Here is a 21,233-nt window from a genome sequence, read left to right as displayed (position 1 = left end):
GTTATAATGAGATAATGCATGTTTCTCGTTTTAACGAGATACTATCACGTTATAATATAATAACGAAAAGACAAGCCAGAATAGGCTATGGCTCATTTGGACGATTTAATTAAGTTCTATTTTAAGCTTGGTTTGAGACATGGTGAGATTCTACAGTTATTGAATACAGTGGATGATATTGTTATCAGTATGCGCACTCTGAGAAGGATTTTGAAATATATGGGGTTGTACCGAAGAAAGAACGAAACCGATCCTCTTGAGGTAGCGTCGTTCCTCATTGATCAACTGGAGGGGCATGGAAGGCTCCATGGGTACAAGCTGCACCACCTCAACTGTATCCAAGCTGGATATGTTGTCACCCAAATCTGGAGACTTCATGGACAAGCAGCTGATATTGTTTAGTTGCCTTGCCATCATCCAGGTAGGGTACCGGTGCTCTTTTTCCATCTCTTGTGTGTGTGTGTGTGTGTGTGTGTGTGTGTGTGTGTGCGTGCGTGCGTGTGTGTGTGTGAGGGATGGGGGGGAATACAACATGTATATTACAGATAAAATTAATTTAATACTATTATTAACTGGTTGTATCAGACGCGTAGCCAGTAATGGGCCTAGGCGGCACTGGCCCGCCCATTTTACTCACTGGCCCACCCAGACAAGTTTGATAAAAACATATTTTGTTACAAAAAAGTATAAACATGTAAGTAAAAAAGGAAATAAATGTATAATTGTATTTGTAACCCGGCCCGTGTGGGATGAGCCTCTCCACACCCTGGAACTCTGCGTTGTGTTGTTTATGATGATGTAGGGTGGAGGAGGGACCAGTCGGACACGGGTGGTCGTTATATTTGCGGCTCGGACCGCATCATGCTTTATTTCCCACAACGGCAGGCAGCTCAACCTTAAACAGTACCAGTACACTGGCGTGAGACAACAGAAAGATTAAAGGACGGTGTTGTGTCCTTACTGGTTTCCACACTAACTGGTTGCCGTAGGCTATGATCTGCGCATGTTCTGTTACGTGCGAGCTGTCCGTGGTACTGAAACAAGTGTTTCAGTACCACCAGCCGTTAATGTAAGAATTCTGTCTGATGCAGGCCTATGTTATGCTGTGCATTAACACCTTACCTACTGTCTGGGTTTACCTGTAACTAATGTTGTGATGTGAATAAGCCATATGGACCGACTGTGCTTATTTGTTTTGAGTAATACATTTTTTCGCAAGAAGCCAAATCTCAACCAGACTTCATTGTATATGGTTGATTTATTATAAATGAAAGCGTGTGTTGTTCTGTCATAATTCATACATCTGCTGGTTGTTTTCATTCTTCGATTTGCTTTCCCGGCATATTTGTATGATCTGCACATGTTCTGTTACGCATGAGCTGTCCGTGGTGTTGAAACAACAATTGCCGTTAATGTTAGAATTCTTTCTGATGCAGGCTTATGTTATGTTATGCTCTGCGTTAACACCTTATCTACTGTTTGGGTTCATCTGTTGTGCAATAAAATGATTTATTCTGCCGTGCGATTGAGCCGATACGCATGTTTTGTCTTTACTGTTGTACTGAGCTCTGTTGGGAGAGCTTAGTGTTAGTGTTTTGCTGTAATTTCCTTTGTAATGCATAATGTTGCAAAGTAAAATTGTCACTGTTTTTCCAGTTTGTCTATATTTGTCATTTTTATAGTTCTAAATTTTAACGAGTCCTTTTTCTGGGAAAAGATGGCCCATTCGCTTTTTTACTGGCACACCAGAAATATTATTTCTGCCTTCGCCGCTGGGTTGTAGCAATACACACATGCTCACTATTATCTCTATATGGGTCATCTCTGTTCTTTATGTATGTTAAAAAAGAAAAATACAAGTTCTACTAATTATTCAACTTGTCACATGTGCTCTATCCAATCATGTGTTGACCTGATTTTAAATTAAACATTTTATAGGTCAGTAGAGGTTGTCTCTGAATCACCATGAGAGTGCTGCAAGGAACTGAATTCTGTCTTTAATCAAGAGCCAATAAGGGCTCATTTAGGCTATAGTATGTTTTCACCACAATTATCTAATGCAGCCAGTACGTATTCATCTTTATTCATGCTTTTGAGTAACAATCTTGTCCACGGTATTGTGTCTTACCATACAGGAAGAACTGCAGCAAGTTGCACATTTGTGGAATACCCATGTCATCCGCAAGAGCAGAAATGCAGTAGCTCCAAATGGACGTCCGATTCTCATGTACACCATCCCTCATCTATTTGAAGGACAAGATCACCTGAAAGAGGTCTCTCAGGAAGCAGTGGAGGCTTGTAAACAAGAATGCCAAAGGAGAGGACCTTACCCTTGTGATGAAACAGTGTTTAACATGCGTTGCCTTATAATGACAGATAACTTCTTACACTCACCCACCACAGCAGATGAAGCTATAGAGCTGTATCTTTTCCTGAGAGCATGCATTCTAAACGATTTAGAAATTACACCATGATGTCTGGAGAATTAAGGCAGGACTATATTGTGAACTGTTGATCTGGTTAGTTTTGAACATTTGAACAAAAGGGATAGTATGCAAGAATAATACTTCTTTTTTTTTCTTTTTTTTTACCAAGTTATGTATGTACAATAATTCAGTGTGGTTATGTTTCTCAGTACCATGTGATTTGTGCTTTGGAGGTGGGGGCTCTTTATTCTGCTTTCTTCCTTGTACCTCTTAATTTGTTTTTACAGAATAAGACAACTTTAAACATGACACTACATAAACTGTGTGTTTCCCAACATTAAAGTGCAATAAAATCAATGATACAATGAGCCATGAGTGCAAGTCTAACTTTATTTTGTAGTAACATGCAAAGTTCATTGTAGTATCTCATTGCTGTCTCTGGGAACTCATTAACATGCATTTCCTGATAAAACAACATGCAGGTCACAACAGTATAAAACAGATTTGTTTTGTTGATGCTTTTGTATTTGCACCATGATGTTGCATACAGAAGCGTCTTGCTGCAATCCTGTCTCCATAAATTTGGATGTAGTCAGCCAGAGCATCATCTTCCATACATTCAATAACTGTGGCATCAATCTGTAAAAAAACAACATAATACAGACAGACATAATAATTACAACTCAAGTACAAGACTACATTACTTATGGACACACATAAGAAAGACAGAGTTTTGTTTGTATTATTATTATTATTATTATTATTATTATTAATAATAATAATAATATTAGTATCATTGAGGACCTTCACATAAAAAATAACAACTACTGGCACAAGACCATTGCCCAAAGGCTAAATAGGCTATATCAGAGTCTACAGCTTTGGTAGTGCTCTGCGTTAGGCAAAGTGCTGTGTGCACGTCCCACCGAAATTAGCCAGGTGCAGACACACAAACAGGGAAAGCAACACTGTAGTAATAGCTCTCCCACAATACTCCGGCGTTATTCAAACCATAGCTCTGTCGCCCGAATTCAGACAATGTTGCCTGTGGAACAAACAACAAGAAGATTTGATACAACACAAACCAAATAGCCTAGCTGCTAGCACTGCAGCTAAAGCTAATTTAACAGGGCACTTCGCATGAAACCAGGTATCCTGGCCAGTATTCGGCTAACCTTGTACCAATTTTCTACACCAATTTACTATTGACATTTCCCTAACCCATAGCAAGCTGTATACACATTATTTTACACTGTTTACCATCACCGGCTAGCTAAATTAGCCACCGTAATCAAAGCATACACAATATTTGAATTAGTCGCTGGGTTAAAAAAAATAGACTTACATGATCTTGCTCCATGCGAAGAAGACATTCTTCAGGTACCCCACAAACTCGAAGGTATCTTGAGAGTAGAGAATCCACATTTTAACCATGGCGAAGCAGGAGCTCACTATCAGTTCATTGGTTGGCGGAGACAACTATAATTACGGGCTATAACTTCATATCTCGAAATGACGCGATAGTATCTCGTTATAACGAGAAACTTTCATTATCTCGTTATAACGAGAAACTATCATTATCTCGAAATAACGTGATAGTGTCTCGTTATAACGAGAAACTTTCATTATCTCGTTATAACGAGAATCTATCATTATCTCGAAATAATGTGATAGTATCTCGTTATAACGAGAAACTTTTATTATCTCGTTATAACGAGAAACTGTCATTATCTCGAAATAACGTGATAGTATCTCGTTATAACGAGATAAATGGAGGATATACTTTTTTTTATAAGGGTGGCAGCAATACGCTTCCGTAATTGACAGTAGCTAGCTAAAAAAAACACTTGAGGCTGACCTTAGATCACATGGGTTCCTTTGACCCTTGAACCCCGTGTTCCGTTAAGACCCGCCCTATCCTGCCTCTGACCCGCCGCTACCAGCTGTCAGCAGTAAACTGAAAAGGCACCCACGTGGAGGGCTGGAAAATGACCAATCATAAGAGGCCTGGGGTCAGCCTTGGCTCCGCCCCCAATGTGTCAAAAGTCCTCGCTCCGCGCAAGCAGAGCTCCACCGCGAGCGAGCACGGCGGAGAATCTGCTTCACAGTTGCTGAATATGTGCGCGAAGATCAAACAAGTGCACGCGGCAGTTGAAATCTGCGCGCGTGACACAAAATAAATGCGCGTGCAGATGTGTTATCGCTCGCGCGACTTTTGTCTCAAATATGACGCCATACTGCTCTCACTCAACAGACATGAGCTGTATCCCAATGTCAAGGATCCTTCCTTGGTAGGATCCTTCCTTCAGAGTCGGGTCCTCCGGAGGCGAGGCAAGAGTCCTTCCTTTCACTGGTGTAACGCACAAATGGGACAGCCTTCGGAGTGTGCAGCTGTGCGTCATTGCGTAATTGGATGTCCTGCTTAAATTCAGCGCCGCTTTCGGCCTTTTGGCTAAGATCAAGTGTAGTAGGCCTATCTGTTCTTATCAGTTTAATAATAAATAAATAAATAAATTCAGCGCCGCAATTTCAAAATCAGTTCACGACATGGATGTGTCTTTGGCATCAGCACTCTGCAACATATTTGTGGAAATGGAAGAAGATGCTTTATGTCCACGATTTAGCAAGTAAAAGCCACAAAGTAGATTAAGCCTGAATATTTCACTGATCCTGGCTGAATTTGGCCGCTACTTAGTTTCATAAAAGCAGCGGAGCATAATTCATCATGGAAATGTGTTCTGTGATTTTTTATTTTACAGTACAGTACAATAACAGTTATTTATAAATAACAATAACGGATAATAGCGGACTTTCGGTCCCTGTAAACACAATAAAGAAATGTATAACTTTCTGAATGGCATAGTTGCACATGACTGAGACGGCATTAATTAACTTAATCGGCAATGTATCAAGATGACGTTTATTATCTTTAGCTAAATATTCTGGCATTTGTTTATGTATATGTTTTTGCTTGACTTTGAACACACGTTTTGTAAGTTATGTGATAACATTCAGTGTAAACTGAAAATACTTATATATTTAAATGCATATTGCGCCGCCGGCGTCGCTGTTTACTGCTGATTGAAGCCCCTTTGAGTGGCCACGCCCCATTTTACTAACTTGTGAACCGTTTTTCCTACAGACTTGGATGAGGTGTCTGTGAACTCAGGACTCAGTCCCTGTTTAACTGTTGATTCGAGCCACGAGAATGACGGTCCAGAGGCAAGCACACAATCTAAATTTCTTTAGAAATGTTCTAATTAAATGTATCGTTGTGCTTTGGCCTTTTAACCTGTTTTTAATCTTATTGTACTCTGTAGCATTTTGGGATTGCTTTTAACAATGAAAAGTGCTTTACAAATAAAATGTATTATTATTATTATAAAAAAATGTTTTGTGTGTTTTATGTGTTTTTTGTAATTTTTTGTATTTTTGTGTGTTTTTTGTGTTCAAAATGTTTCAACTAAAAAATACACAAAATGCATAGATTAGATTGCATAGATTTTTCTAATTTTGCTGTGTGCATACAGCAATTTTAATGCAATCTTTTGTGTTTTCTGTTTTTGTGTGTTTTTGGAAATTTATTTTTGTGTTTATGTGTGTTTTTGTGTTTTCATTTGTTTTTTGTATTTGTTTGAGTTTTTTGTAATTTTTTTTGTCTTAAGTGTGTTTTGAGTGTTTTTTTGTAATTTTTGGTTTTGTGTGTGTTTGTAATTTTGTGTGTTTTTTGTGTTCAAAATGTTTAAACTAAAAAATACACAAAATGACCCAAATTGTTGCGCTAAACACACAAGAAACAAATAAAAAAACAAACACCTCAACCATGATTTTACTTTTTTTGCATAGATTTTTCAAATTTTGCTGTGTGCATTCAGCAATTTTAATGCAATCTTTTGTGTTTACTGTCTTTTTGTGTGTTTTTGCAAATTCTTTGTGTTTTTACTTATGTTTTTTTGTAATTCCTTTTTGTTTTTATGTGTGTTTTTGTGTTTTCATGTGTTTCTTGTATTTGTTTGTGTTTTTTGTATTTTTTATGTTTTAAGTGTGTTTTGAGAGTGGTTTTTTTTTGTAATTTTTTGTTTTTGTGTGTTTTTGTAATTTTGTATGTGTTTTTGTGTTTTGTGGGTTTTTTTTATGTTTTAAGTGTGTTTTGAGTGTTTTTTTGTAATTTTTTGTTTTTGTGGGTTTTTTTGTAATTTTTTGTATTTTTTGTGTGTTTTTTGTGTTCAAAATGTTGATGCAGTAAGTCGAAATGAAAAAAATAATCAGGTCATATAGGTGAGGTTGTGCTGAAAACAATGATACAAACACGTCATTGTAAAGATTTGAATATGGTTTATACAGGCAAAAAGGTACATACACACGGATGGATGTTTGCCTGCACCACACTGATATTTACTGATTTCTTAACTAATGAACTGTGAGATGACTCACTTAAACTCACATTAAAATAACGACATTTCTCAGGCCTCAGTTTTTAATGCGTGCAGTTTGTTCTTTATGAGGGCTTTAAACAGACGACACATTCATTCTAGTGAACGCCCCCAATAAACAGTGTTTGCATTCACTCTATCACACAAGCACAAGGATGTGAATACAGGATTTAATTTGTGTTTACATCATGATACTGTTGTGAGGTTAATTTACAGGTTAATAAATTAGATGAAGGCCAGTGTAATGTGAAGTTTTACCCAGAGGGCTTCTTGTGTGAAACAGGAAGCAGCATCAGAGTGACCTCTAGTGGTGGGCTTTGGATCTGAGCAGAGGGAACTGATGGTTTCTCCAATGTAAAGCACCCAAGCAGAACATTTTTACCCTCTGGCGTCACCAAAAGCGCCAAATCCAGAGTTGTTGATGACATCCAGACTAGAAAACAAAGCAGCGTGGAGCCCTACTGTAAATTTACCTCTAAAGTTCTGGCTGTAAACTCCATGAGGCCAGTTTCAGTTTGATGATGATATACCAAGTAAAACTGGAGACAAGGTCAAATATATTTAGTATAAAATGATAGAACTGGATGTAACTCTCTTATATGTTATATTTCACACATTTGTTCACATTTGCAACATTTAAAATTCTTTATTGAGCATGATAGTGTTTTGAAAGTAAAAAAGATTCAAAATCACATTTTGATTAAAATGATTTAAAAAAGACACAAAATGACACAAAATGACTAAAAGAGACACAAAATGACAAAAAAAGACTCAAAATGACAAAAAAGACACAAAATGACCAAAAAAAGACACAAAATAACCAAAACAGACACAAAATTACTTCCAAAGACACAAAATTACTAAAAATACACAAAATGACCAAAATTGTTACGCTAAACACACAAGAAACAAATTAAAAAAACCCACCTCAGCCAAGTGTAGTAACATGATTTTACTTTTTCTGCAGATATTTTTCTAATTTTGTTGTGTGCATTCAGCAGTTTTAATGCAATATTTTGTGTTTACTGATTTTTTGGAAAATTCTTCGTTTTTATCTGTGTTTTTTGTAATTTCTTTTTGTGTTTATGTGTGTTTTCATTTTTGTGTGTTTTTGGTATTTTTTATGTTTTAAGTGTGTTTTGAGTGTTTTTTTGCATGTTTTTTTGTAAACCATTTGTGTTTTTGTGTGTTATGTGATTTTTTTTTTTTGTAATTCTGTGTGTTTTTGTGTTTTATGTGTTTTTTGTAAAAAAAAAAAAAAAAAAAGTTTTTTTGTGTTTTCATGTGTTTTTTGTGTTTTTTGTATTTTTTTATATTTTAAGTGTGTTTTGAGTGTGTTTTTATGTGTGTTTTTTGTGTTTTTTTGCATGGTTTTTGTAATTTTGTGTGTTTTTGTGTTTTGTGTTTTTTCTTGTAATTTTGTGTGTGTTTTCGTGTTTTGTGTTTTTTCTTGTAATTTTGTGTGTGTTTTTGTTTTTTATGTTTTTTGTTAAAAAAAAAATATATATATATTTTTTGTGTGTTTTTATGCGTGTTTTTTGTATATGGTAATATGGTTTAAACAGACAAAAAGGTACAAAAAATACACACCATAAACATGGATGGATGTTTGCCTGCACCACACTGATATTTAAACATACTTGGTTTGCATCAGTGAATTTGAAGATTTCAAAGGAGCCAGACAGGGCCATGTTTGCCAGCCCTATGCCTTTTTCATATGCAAATAAGTTGCTTCACTTTGGTTCCTCTCTTTATTCAAGTCACCAAAGTTCACCCAAAGATCAATGTGTTTTTCCTACTTGACTATGTGAGATAGCTCAAGTGTGCTCAAGTTATATTCTCTGCATGTTTTCTTTAAGTTTACTCTTTAATTGTCTGCTGGCTCAGGCAGAGAAAAGTGGCCGAGCCAGTAGCTGATCAATAGTGTCGGGCGAGATGTTAAAAGCTGGATAGCGGGCTGATCCTGGCTCGCTTGCCACTGACTAATGAGTGTGATGTGCAGAGAAGATACAGGGTCAGAGCCGTCCTCACCCTCCTGAATAATGAAGCCCATGCTGAGGTACAGGAGGCGCAGGTTAACTCAGGGAAAAGATAATTAGACAGAATGCTTCAACGCTTCAAGATGTGTTCTCTTTTAGATTTAAAGTTCTGCTCTGATGATCAATGGCAACACTGTGACATTAGTTTGTTAATGTTCTTGCTCTTCTCAGGGCCCAAACATTTGCTTGGTACTGGGAATCAAATGCATTTTGATCAAAATCTCGAACCTTTACAATTAGCCGAATGCTATGCGTGCACTGCAAAAAAAAGTGTTGTCTAAAAACAAGATAAAAACACTAAATCTGAGGGAAATGACCTTGCTGCATGGACAGATGATTTCACTTGACAGGATTTGTTCAATTAAGATTGTTAAATCTAGAAATAAGCATGTTGTGCGCTTAAAATAAGAAAGTAACTCTTCTTTCTTTCGATGGTCTTTTTTATTGATGACAAGGCATGTATAAGACAGTCACTGTACAGGAAGAAAATTTTTGATTTTTTTTTTGTACAACATCCACCCATTATACAACACAAACAATTCCCCAAACATCCGAACGTAGACATACAGCCACTGACAGAAAATTGTAAATGGAGTTAAAAAAATATATATATATACATATATATACATACACACATACACACACACATACACACAAAAAAGAAGGATAATATACATGGAAGAAAGAAAAAGATGGAAGAAAATACATAAATAAGTAAATAATACAAAATAATAATAGTAGTAAAAAATAAAATAAAAATAAATATTAAAATAAATCAATTAATTTCATTTCATTTTAAAAGGGGGGAGGGGCTACTCAGAAATTATTGTTGAAGGTCTCTCATAAAATACCAAGAAGGGGCCCGATATTTTGTAGAATTTGTTCTCCGATCCCCGAATAGTGTATCTAATCTTCTCTAGATTATAAAGTAACTCTTAAAACAAGATGAATTATCGAACAATTCTAAATCTAAAGGTTTTTTTTTTATCTTGGTAAGAAACAAATAATTGTCGGTGCAATCTGCCGGGCCAGTTCATCGCTGTGGCCTCTTGGCAAATCTGTTCTTGCTCCTTTTAGCTTTCTTTTGGTCTCCACCATCTCCTGAACAAAACATTTGCATCTGGTTCGAATGTTATTAGTTAAGCATTGTCAGTGGTTATCACTGCCATAGATTTTAAGTGGTAGGGCCCTATTCTACCAACTCAGTAATAAGTTATCATCTATCAGTTAGTTGGATCCCCGCAGGAAATTTCTAAATAGTTGGCAGCAACCTGATGTGAAAAAATAGACCACACATCACCAGAATGCCAGAATGAACTTGTTATTAGTTTAAGAGGTCAGAGACGTGGGCTGCCGATTGGACTGCAGCTCAGGCCCAAATCTCTCCTGCCTTTGAATTCTTTGTCATTCAAAACTCGAGGACATCGGAGGATCACCTTGTTCTCCTATCCGGCCCATTTGTGAGATGTGGCCAGCCTTCTCTGAGCCGCGCGTGCAGCAAGTGGGACTTCCAATTCATTGAAGGGAGGAGCGGGAAATTGCCTGAAGGGTCGGCTCCCCTCTCTGGTGAGCCAATTTAGTCTGACCTCTCGTTCCGTCTCCTGCGTCCCAAGTCCAGATAACTGTCCTCCAATCTGGTGGCTTTGTCACGGTTGAGCTCAGGCAGCGGCGGAGCAGCTGAACCTGAACACCCACAACCACAGGGATTACTGTGTCTTCCTGAGGACCTGTGTGAGAGGAGGATTGATGCCTTTTCTGCTGACATGTGCCTGTCTCTGACGCAGTAGATAAGAATTGGGACAGCAGAATGTGCAGAAATAGCCCAACTGTCCTGTAACTGGAAGGTCAACAGTTTGATCCCTTGAAAGTGGATGGATGTGAAGTTGGCTACAAGTACACCGCTGTTTGATTAACCCTCAAAGCGCCGGAGCAGGACTTCTTCATGACGTCAAAAAAAGACACAAAAAAGACACAAAAAGACACAAAATGACCAGAAAAAAGACACAACAGACACAAAATGACCAAATAAGACACAAGAAAAGACACAAAATGACTAGAAAAGAGACACAAAAAATGACCAAAAAAGACAACAACAGAAACAAAATGACCAAAAAAGAGACAAAATGACAAAAAAAGAGATAAAATGACAAAAATGACACAACAACAGACACAAAATGACAAAATAAGACACAAGAAAAGACACAAAATGACTAGAAAAGAGACACAAAAAATGACCAAAAAAGACATAACAACAGAAACAAAATGACCAAAAAAGAGACAAAATGACTAGAAAAAAGACACAAAATGACAAAAAAGAGATAAAATGACAAAAATGACACAACAACAGACACAAAATTACCAAAAAAGACACAAAATGACTAAAAAAAAGACACAAAATGACTAGAAAAAAAGACACAAAATGACCAAAAAAGAGACAAGATGACCAAAAAATAGACAAAATGACCAAAAAAAGACACAACAACAGACACAAAATGACCAAAAAAGACACAACAATAGACACAAAATGACTAGAAAAAAAAGACACAAAATTACCAAAAAAGACAAAATGACTAAAAAAAATGCACAAAATGACATGAAAAAAAGACACAAAATGACCAAAAAAGACACATTAACAGACACAAAATGACCAAAAAAGACACAACAACAGACACAAAACGACCAAAAAAGACACAAAAAAGACATGAAAAGGATTCAAAAATGGACAAAATAGTCCAAGACTCCATAGAGTTAACTTTGGACAAAATAAGTCTGGTAACATTCAGTTAAGTGTATTTGTGGTTCTTTGAACTTCAAACTATCCAGTTACAAGCAACACACTGATTATTAGATTATTAAATCTAGAAATAAGCTTAAAATAAGAAATGAACCCTTAAAACAAGATCAATTAAAGTGCTAATTGCTTCATGAGTAAACAGGCAACAGTACAATGTAAAGAATTTACTGTGATTTTTACAGTAACTTATTGGCAGCAATTCACAAGTAACTTACTGTAGTTATTATTTACAGTAGAAGTATTTTTTTGTATTTTTATTTAGACAATTAAACACTGATTTGTTTAGTTGTGTTTACTGTACTAATTTGTTTACTGTAAGAATAAAAAAACAGTTAAACATTGTGATTTTTAATGGTACTGTATATGGCAATACGGCACAGTAAACAATGCTGTTAATTTGATGATAATTTCATCATTACTTTTTATAGAAATAACTAGTAATTGCAAGTAATTACTCTATACACTAAATAAAATAATAGCAATGTTTTACAATTGATTTCCATACTTTGTTTGTATGAAAAACTTTACTTTAATTATTTAAACAGCATTTGTATAGGACTGATTCTGATCAAAATTATGATAAAAATGGAAAAATACAGTTGTCTACTTTACTTTTCACAGTACTACACTGTCTACTGTGTTTTTTCTACAGTTATGTTTAACTACTGTGATTTTCCACAGTAATGCTATGACTACTGTAATTTTGTCAGTGTAAATTATACAGCACTATACTGTAAAAATCAGACACAGTGATGAACTGTAAATAAAACAGTCAATAATTGTAGATTTCTCTCCAAGACTGAGGAAACTGTGCCAAGGTTTATTAACCACAAATTCACCCCTAAACATAGGTTGATACCGGATTGATGATTATCCAAACCCATTACATTCTGCTCGCCCTCTTCTCTTATTTCCATTCTGTTCAGGTCGGTCTTCTATTCTGTTGTGTTCTGTAATTTCATAAGGTTTATTTTTTTCTTCTATGTTATCTAGTTTCATTTTCATTTTCTGTCTCCCCCTGTCTTCTCCCTATCTCTTCCATTTCCTTGTATTTGTTTCAGTTTTTTGTTCTGTTTGTTACAATTCTCTTGTCTTTGTCAGTTTTGTCCTTATATTCCTCAGCTTTCAATCCAGCCTACAGAGTTTTACTAAATTACTTTCAACGTGACTCACAATACTTGTCAAGGTTAGCAGAGCTGGCTGTTAGGATTTATTAATGAGCCTGAGCCTTTAGGGAGAGTTAATAAAAAGAAAAACAGTCCTGCTCTTACCCCAGGACATTGTCCAGCGGTTGTTATGTTAATCACTTAGGCCTAATTAATACCATGCATATCATTAGCAAAATGGAGATTCAAATGCCAGCATGTGTTAATTACTGATGTAGAAGTCATCTACATTTCTGCAGTGAATGGTAACTGTCTGCCTGAGCTAATTTACGTGAACTCCTGTCATCTGTGCTGAAAATGAGAAAATGACATAATGGCATGACATGAAAATGCCAAAAAGTTTCCAGAAATAATGGATAGGAGAGAATAAACAACCAATACAGCAGCTTTGTAGTGAAACTCATGCTATTACTACTACTTACTTTGTCTTTCTAACCACACAAGGCAGCAGATTAATCAGCAAAGGTCCATATAATAGAAGAATTAGAAGTAATAGTATAAGTTATAACAGTGACGCTAACAAGCCGATAGCACACGTTAGCACGGTGAAACATGCTATTAGACCAAGGTAGCGCTAACTGCACATTCTTTACTGTACATGGTCTCACAGGAATCCATGAAATAGCCACGGATTTGCTTAACTCAAAATCCATGGAATAGCCACGGAATCACTCAAATTTCCGTGAAACTGACACGGATTTCGCTACAATGCAAGTTAATATCATATCCCGTGGCTATTCCAACATACAAAGTGATTATGTACATTCACTGAGTGAATATTTAGAAAATAAAACATATATTTCTCGCTAGAAATGTGATCAAAATCCATTTTTATGCAGAAACTAAGTCAAAATATTGATTTTTTTCACTAAAAATGAGAGAACTGTCCGCCATGTTGTTTGTTCTGACCGATGGGACCTTGAAAGTCACATGACTTGGAACAAACCAATAGGAAAAAAATATACATGGATGGCTATTCCACGGATTTTGAGTTAAGCAAATCCATGGCTAATTTACAGATTCCAGTGAGACCAGGTTCGTACATGATATCACAAAGTAGCAAAGTACAAACTTACCAATGGCACGTTTGCTGTAGCTTGGCCACGTATAGTGGGTCTGTCTCCAACTCTAAGAATCAGTTTCGAGGCAAATCCGGCGTTGAACTGACCCGTGTTGGCGAAGCAGTCAAGGGCAAAATGGTTAACACAGACTAATGAGTTAGCATTAGCTACTGCAGGAACCTGGTTGTCATAAATAAAAACGAGCCATTGATTCCTTCTATCCTCCTGTGGTGGGAGAGAAAATAGACTTTTGTGCTCGTTGTTGCAGCCAACAACAGAACATTTGGCGTGTCTCAGTCTAAGCTTTGACATCTCTAGCTGAGTTACAATGGTGGATGCTACTGAAGTCGCAATGGCGTCTGAGACGGACTGAAAGCAGAGGCAGGTGGGAGCGGTCAAAGCCTTGATTGACGGCTCTGGGAGTAATTATTCACCAATTTATGCTAATTCACTCGAATCTACAAACCTGGTCTCACAGGAATCCGTGAAATAGCCACGGATTCGCTTAACTCAAAATCCGTGGAATAGCCACTGAATCACTCAAATTTCTGTGAAACTGACACGGATTTCGATACAATGCAAGTTAATGCTAGTCATATCCCGTAGCTATTCCATTGATATTTTTTCCTATTGGTTTGTTCAAAGTCAGGTGAATTTTAAGGTCCCGGCGGTCAGAACAAAAAACATGGCGGACAGTTCTTTTATTTTTAGTGAAAATATTTTTGACTTAGTTTCTGCATAAAAATGGATTTTGATCACATTTCTAGCAGAAAATATATGTTTTATTTTCTAAATATGCATGCAGTGAATGTCCATAATCACTTTGTATGTTGGAATTGCCACAGGATTTGACTGTCATTAACTTGCATTGTAGCGAAATCCGTGTCAGTTTCACGGAAATTTGAGTGATTCCGTGGCTATTCCACTGATTTTGAGTGAAGCAAATCCGTGGCTATTTCAGGGATTCCTATGAGACCATGTTGGAATCTACGCACCAACGAGTGGCAAATTGAAACGGTCCGAAGGAGGGCCAGCAGACCAAGGAGGGGGGGGGGGGGGGGGGGACAATGCAGGGATTTCAGCTTTCCACATGCACAGGTCTGGTTGGCTGAAGGATGACTAAAAAACATATGTATAGGCCAGAAAAAACACATTTTTCACAATAGGGGACCTTTAAATAATATTCACATTGACATTACCATCATGTTTCAGAGTTTTATGTACATTTATGCCATTGAAACTCTCCAGCAAGCCTTTGACAAACTACAACATTCTCTCATCAATCTAAAATTAGTTCTCAATTCAGACGAAACCAAATACATGATATTCTCAAGAGCCAGATATATTGCAGAAGATGGTCTACATATCACCACTTTAACAGGTCACAGCATTGAAAGGGTTTCACAATACAAATCTGGGTGTCTGGTTAGATCAAAAACTCACATTCAAATTTCATATTGACATACTTACACATTTACTTAAGTAAATTAAAACAAAAAAGTGGAAACATATTATCACATAGTAATTATCCAACACGCTCTAGTGATTAATGCTTAATGCTCAATGTTCCGCGGACAAATACTGAATTTGGAAAAACTGCTTTCAGTTTTTCTGTTGCATCTACCTGGCACATCTTACAACAATCACTCAAACTCAACACAATTATAACTAGGGGCCAGTTTAAAACTATGATAACCAATAACTCTGCCTTTCACTGTAACTATTTTTAACGTTTTTTCAAATGTTTTGTCTGTGCTGGTTGTTCTTCATTGTGTTTTCTCTGTACTCTCGACATTGTAAATGAGGGGTTGCCCTCAATGATTCCTCGAGAAATAAATAAAGGATAAATGAAAATGAAAAAATGTGTTTTTGCCATTTGACTGTCCAGTAAAACCTGTACTTAACTCTTACACAGGATGTTTAGCAGTATCAAGATGATCTACTGTATGTGTGTGTTTCAGGGGGATTTCCTGATATAATCTCCAGTCCTTTCATTCCTAATGAAAGTCATTCAATGTGCCACAAATCCCTCGACTTACTGCTATTGAGACAGTGTGGGAAAAGGCCACAGAACTAATTCACCATCTCTTTACTTTTCTGTTTGATTTTAAATGACTGAAAACACGATGGCCACACATGATATGACTGTCTGAGCAACAAAAAAGGGAAATCTATGGTGGCCCTGAAGTGCAATTCCCAACGGCAAATCAGACAACACAACAACAAATCAAAAAACACAACAACAAAACAGAAAAAAACAACAGCAAATCAAAAAACACAACGACAAATCAAAAACCACAACAACAAAACAGAAAAAAATAACAGCAAATCAAAAAACACAACAACAAATCAAGAAACACAACAACAAAACAGAAAAAAACAACAGCAAATCAAAAAACACAACAACAAATCAAAAAACACAGCAACAAATCAAGAAACACAACAACAAAACAGAAAAAACAACAGCAAATCAAAAAACACAACAACAAATCAAACTAGAAAATTTCATCTGGGGAAATTCTGAAAGGGGCACAGGGGCTACTGCCGGTGTGTGTACACTATGATGAGATTCTTCAGAGATTTCAAACTATGCTCTTTAACCTCAAAATGTGTGTGTGTGTGTGTGTGTGTGTGTGTGTTGTTACGGCTGCCTGCCGTTTCTTTATTTATTGTATTGTTTCCCTGCATTACTCTGCATTTATGCAAATTCAGCTGTGAGGTTGCCTGGAGTTGGTTGGACCTTTCTGGAGCTGAGAGACCTCCTACTTCCTGGTTGCCCCTACTCGTCTGTGATTGGTGCGGCAGAGATTTCTGAGAGGCAGCCAATCAGAGGACATCAATCAACAGGCTGCACCTTATAAAAGGCTCATGTGTCCATAGTTCATGGCGGCTGTGAGACAGTGAACAGTCTGCCTTTGCTGTTGGTCATATCCATTTGTGTAAATTAAGAGTATTGTGTTAGTTTGTGTGTGGTGCAGTATTGTTTAACTGTCTGAAGAGTTTCAGACAGTGTGTTTCTTTTGAACTTTGTAAATTCTCTAGTTTGTTACTTTGTTAGTTAAACACCAAGAGTTTGGACACCCTTTGTTAAATTTTAGTTTGTTTCGTTGGTTTTGTGAAAGCTTATGGTTGCTGACCTCCTTTTGTTAGAGTTTTGTGTAAGCCAAGATTTTGGTAATTTATGTTAGTTGTATATTGTATTGCATATTGTCAGCCCCATATAGCCTCTTTTTGTTTGCTTTTGTTGTAAAAGCATCCTCTTACTGGTTAATAAAACCCTGATTTAACCAGAACCTCCCAGTGTTACGTTCCACCTTCATTTCTATACCCTTTTCACATGTTACTGCTCTCAAAATCGAGCCGGGTCGTAACAGTGTGTGTGTGTGTGTGTAATTTATCAGGGGTATTTTATGCCAGCACACTATACTTAAACGCCTAAAACACGTCGCCTGTGCCAGCATAAAGTCTGATTAATAGGCGTGCTTACAGACACGCGTATTGCGAGTACACCAGATAACATGGGTGACGGGTGAAAAGTGCCACCAGTGAACGTAGTGGACGCCTGTGTGTGTGTGTGTGTAACGCGTGTACGCCTATAACAGTTCAGCTGTTACACAGAGTCTCAGCTTCATACGGGATTGTGAAAGCAGAACTTATAGATGAACTCCAAGCCCAACAGAGCTGTCAGGATATTTCTATCATTTTCAGGCCCGTTTTTATTTTCTTGATGACATTTAATGATAGCAAGGATGAAAGGGATAATTAAAATAATTTCAGCTACTTAAAAATAGTAATAGTAAAGTGCGACGCTCACAGCCAGTTCCCAGTTCGCTCTTGGACATACAGTTCATTACGCATCAGCTGTAATGTACAAATTGAATATTAAGTAGCCATGCGGACCTGTCCAATGAATAAGGATGCTTTTTGAGTAATTTTATGCGCTTGGACATACAGTTCATTAAGCATCAGCCGAGCATTGTCCGGTTCTGAGCTTTGTGCTCTGTGCGCGTTCTCATCAAAGGAGCTGCGATCGCGAGCAAGCTTCCCCCATATTCCAGGGATTTATTATGATGCAGCTACTGCGTTGCCATGGTGATGAGATAAACAACATGAAAGTAGCTTGCTTCAGAAGCAATCAGCAGCACCGGTGACCGGGCTCCTCCCGGTCAACTTCTGCCCGGCGCTGTGTATAACATGTGGCCTTCCCAAACATCAGGCTCACCCGCCGGCATTAGTTATGATTATGATTAATAATCAATAATCATTATGTTAATAAATGTGAACCGTGCATGGTTCAGAGAACAGTAGCCTATACTAGTGCATGATGATACTTTTCCCCTCTTTTTTATGCTTGATAATAAGTATTTCTTAATACAGGACTTTTTTTTTTCACGCAGTGTTGACATACTAATATTAATACCATCCTCATTTTTAAGAAACATCAGTATTTCCCAGTATCTCAAACCGAGAAGGTAGTAGTAGCAGATTAACTGCGATAGCGCCATCATTGCCACTGAGAGAGGATTTACAGAAGTTTCCTTTTTCTTTATCTTACGAGGATGGAAAAGGTGTCTATTTTTTTTTAATCCAGTGAATGCAATGCGCTTCCGTACACAAGCTCTCCCAACAGAGCTCTATAAAGGCTGTACACAATACAACAGTAAAGACAAAACATGCGTATCGGCTCTAACGCACGGCACAATAAATCATTTTATTGCACAAAGTGCCGACTACAGATGAACCCAAACAGTAGATAAGGTGTTAAGGAACAGCACAACATCAGACAGAATCCTCACATTAATGGCGATTGTTGTTTCAGCACCACGGACAGCTCATGCGTAACAGAACATGCGCAGATCATATCCTACAGCAACCAGTTAGTGTGGAAACCAGTAAGGACACAACACCGGCCTTTAATCTTTCTGTTGTCTCACGCCAGTGTTTACTGGTACTGTTTAAGGTTGAGCCGCCAGCCGTTGTGAGAAATAAAGCACGACGCGGTGCGAGCCGCAAATATAACGACCACCCGTCAACGAAGAGTTCCAGGGTGGTCACAAGGGCCGAGTTACAAATGCAATTATACATTTATATCCTTTCTTACATACTTGTTTACATTTTTTGTAACAAAATATGTTTTTATCAAACTATGATGGCGAATTTTGAGTTTAACAGCCGCTTCGCTTCACAATTAAAGCAATCCAAGTTTTACCAAGAGAGACCTATTACACAGTTTAGGCTGTTTCAGTCTACCTAAATGCAATTTAAGTACACGCCTCGGCTGATGCTTAATGAACTGTATGTCCAAGCGCATAAAATTACTCAAAAAGCATCCTTATTCATTGGACAGGTCCGCATGGCTACTTAATATTCAATTTGTACATTACAGCTGATGCGTAATGAACTGTATGTCCAAGAGCGAACTGGGAACTGGCTGTGAGCGTCGCACTTTACTATTACTATTTTTAAGTAGCTGAAATTATTTTAATTATCCCTTTCACCCTTGCTTTCATTAAATATCATTAAGAAAATAAAAACGGGCCTGAAAATGATAGAAATATCCTGACAGCTCTGTTGGGGCTTGGAGTTCATCTATAAGTTCTGCTTTCTTATAAACAATACCATATGAAGCTGAGACTCTGTGTAACAGCTGAACTGTTATAGGCGTACACGCGTTCCACACACACACAGGCGTCCACTACGTTCGCTCGTGGCACTTTTCACCCGTCACCCATGTTATCTGGTGTACTCGCAATACGCGTGTCTGTACGCCTATGTAGAATTGTACTTAATAGTCACGCGGGTCTTCATGTCACGTATTTGAGGCGTAGTTCACCCGTCACGCAGCCGTCACGTAGGCGTATGCGCAACAACGCGTGTACAGCGTCTGCGTGATGCCTACGTGACGCCTGTCTGTCCATTGAAAGTGAATGGAATTTACATGCGCACGTTAGACGTTTGATGTCATCGCATAGGCGCTGTACACGCGTTTTAGTATAGTGTGCTGGCATAAAATGCCCCTCATAGTAATTAAAATCACATAAAGTTACCTGTGTGTGTGTGTGTGTGTGTGTGTTTGAAGCATATGTATGCATGTGTGAGGAGTGTGCGCGCTTATGCGCATGTGTGTGTGTGTGTGTGTATCTAAAATTCAGTGTTTCTCGTACATTGTTCGGCGGATACAGGACATCCTGGAGAGATGAAAAAAACTGACCAAAATCGTATAAATGTGGCTTAAAACTGGATAGAAATAGAACCCAACTGATACGGGATTTTTTTGTTTCCCTACATGTATTCTGCCGCTGCTGGATTTTCAGTGCCGCCACAAAAAGAAGTTATTTGTAATATCGTGGTGAATTGAAGACTTTCACTTGCACACAGTTAAAACACAACATCATAAGTTTACAGAGTGTTGCGCCAGCAACACTTTTACCACAATAACTAAACGGTTTGCGCTATTGGGAAAATTCGAATGTTTTCTGAAAGCTGAGAAGTTTCTCTTTACAGCCAACATGGTGTCATTACGATAATTTCACTCGCACTTCTCCTGGAAGCCCACAAAACAGGAACACACACACTCAGCAGTGGAGAAATAGAAACACTGGATTATTTCTGAAAAAAGTTGACAAAGACGAAAACGAAGGACATTTTCACTATAATTAGGGCACGAGCAGGCAACGACCTGCGAGGTCCCTGTTGTATTTCTTTTTTTTTTTGTGGGTGAAATGATGTAACAAACAAGGTGACATGAGAGACAAATACACTACACCATGTGGACCACAAGTAGAGACAGCAGACAAACAACAAAAAAGAAAAACATAAATGATAAACAATTTGCACAGAGGCATCACAGGTGTATGTGCGTGTGTGCGTGTGTGTATGTGGATGAGGGGCAGATGCTACGACATAAATATAAGTATATATAACATGGCTCACTTATATGTGTAACACAATGAAAATAAATAGGCAAACAAAGCAAGAAGCGCTAACGCGAGAAGAGAGGGAGGAGGAAAGAAAGAGAGAAAACAAATAAACAAGAATAAATAAAACTAGGCCTGCAAGCAGGACTGAACGGGACCGAGCAGAGTGGAGCCGTCGGAGGAGGCCACGTCGGGCGTGGCACTGTGGGCTCAGTCCCTATGCGTCCCAAATGGCGTGTCTGTGTAAAACATGTTACTTCCTGTAGCCAGCGGGGGGCGCTATGACTGTGTGTCAATAATGACATGTGGGTGTGGTCAGTGCTGGACCTTCATCAGGTGTGGGAAATTTGGGACAGATTGGAGAATGTATGGTCAAGTTATAGAGTCTGGTGTATTA

The sequence above is a fragment of the Centropristis striata genome, chromosome 22 (assembly GCF_030273125.1).
Source record: "Centropristis striata isolate RG_2023a ecotype Rhode Island chromosome 22, C.striata_1.0, whole genome shotgun sequence".
In the NCBI taxonomy this organism is placed as follows: Eukaryota; Metazoa; Chordata; class Actinopteri; order Perciformes; family Serranidae; genus Centropristis; species Centropristis striata.
The sequence above is the reverse complement of the archived record's forward strand: the minus strand, read 5'-3'. Positions refer to the sequence as shown.